We start from the raw sequence: 912 nt of genomic DNA, 5'->3' as shown, positions 1-912 counted from the left end.
TATTAACTGGAGACAAAACTATCATTCAATAACTATTCATTCCATAAGATCCTAAATCACTGAAATCTTTTGAAAATGTAATGTTGTTGTGTTTTCTATCCAAACAAACTGCAGCTGCTCTGTGTGTTTATTGTGCAGTCTCGCCCTCCACAGTACTGTGGCGCTGTTGGCCCAATGTCTCAGCGTCAAGGCATGTGTCATGTGGCGCTTTCGTTAGTATGTGTGTTTAACTTTTTCCAGCTCTGCGCAGACCGATTACCTTATGACAAAAAGCATACGGACTTAGAATAACATCTCTAAAGCATACAGAGCAGTCAGTTCACAAATAGCTCTCACTGTGCTTTGATGTCATACGACGTTCCGTCTGCGATCAAACATCTGACTGGCACACACGAGGTGTACGAGTTTTCACCGGTGTCCTCTCGCGCCAGAGGCGGGAATTCAAAATAACGGATGGCAACAACCTCTCGACTGTCCCACTGGAGGTAAGTAAAGTAAAAATATATAAATAACTGAAATATATTAACTATATACTATTTATACAAATGTGTACTCTGACACGTCTAATTGTATGGCGCGCTTTTGGCTGTTTAAACCGTTTACTTATTTTATACAGTGTAGACAGCGCTTGTTTTAGCCGAGATGCTAACGAATATAAGTTAATGATGAAGCTTGTGGGGCTAACGTTAAATTGGTGTTAAATGACAAACAATGACTTTTAGCCACTTTTAGCTATTATGTTCACTTTTAGTGAATGTATAGCTCTTTTTTAACTTATTGATGTTTGTGTTGAATGGTTTCCCCACCCATGTTACATAAATTGCCTGTAATTAAATATTTTTATCATTCAGTTCTGTTTTTATCCTTTTTCCTCAGAATTTTCAGTATTTTCCAGTTGAGTAGACAAAAAAA

This window comes from Triplophysa rosa, unplaced genomic scaffold, assembly GCF_024868665.1.
Source record: "Triplophysa rosa unplaced genomic scaffold, Trosa_1v2 scaffold393_ERROPOS157946, whole genome shotgun sequence".
Taxonomy (NCBI): Eukaryota; Metazoa; Chordata; class Actinopteri; order Cypriniformes; family Nemacheilidae; genus Triplophysa; species Triplophysa rosa.
The sequence above is the reverse complement of the archived record's forward strand: the minus strand, read 5'-3'. Positions refer to the sequence as shown.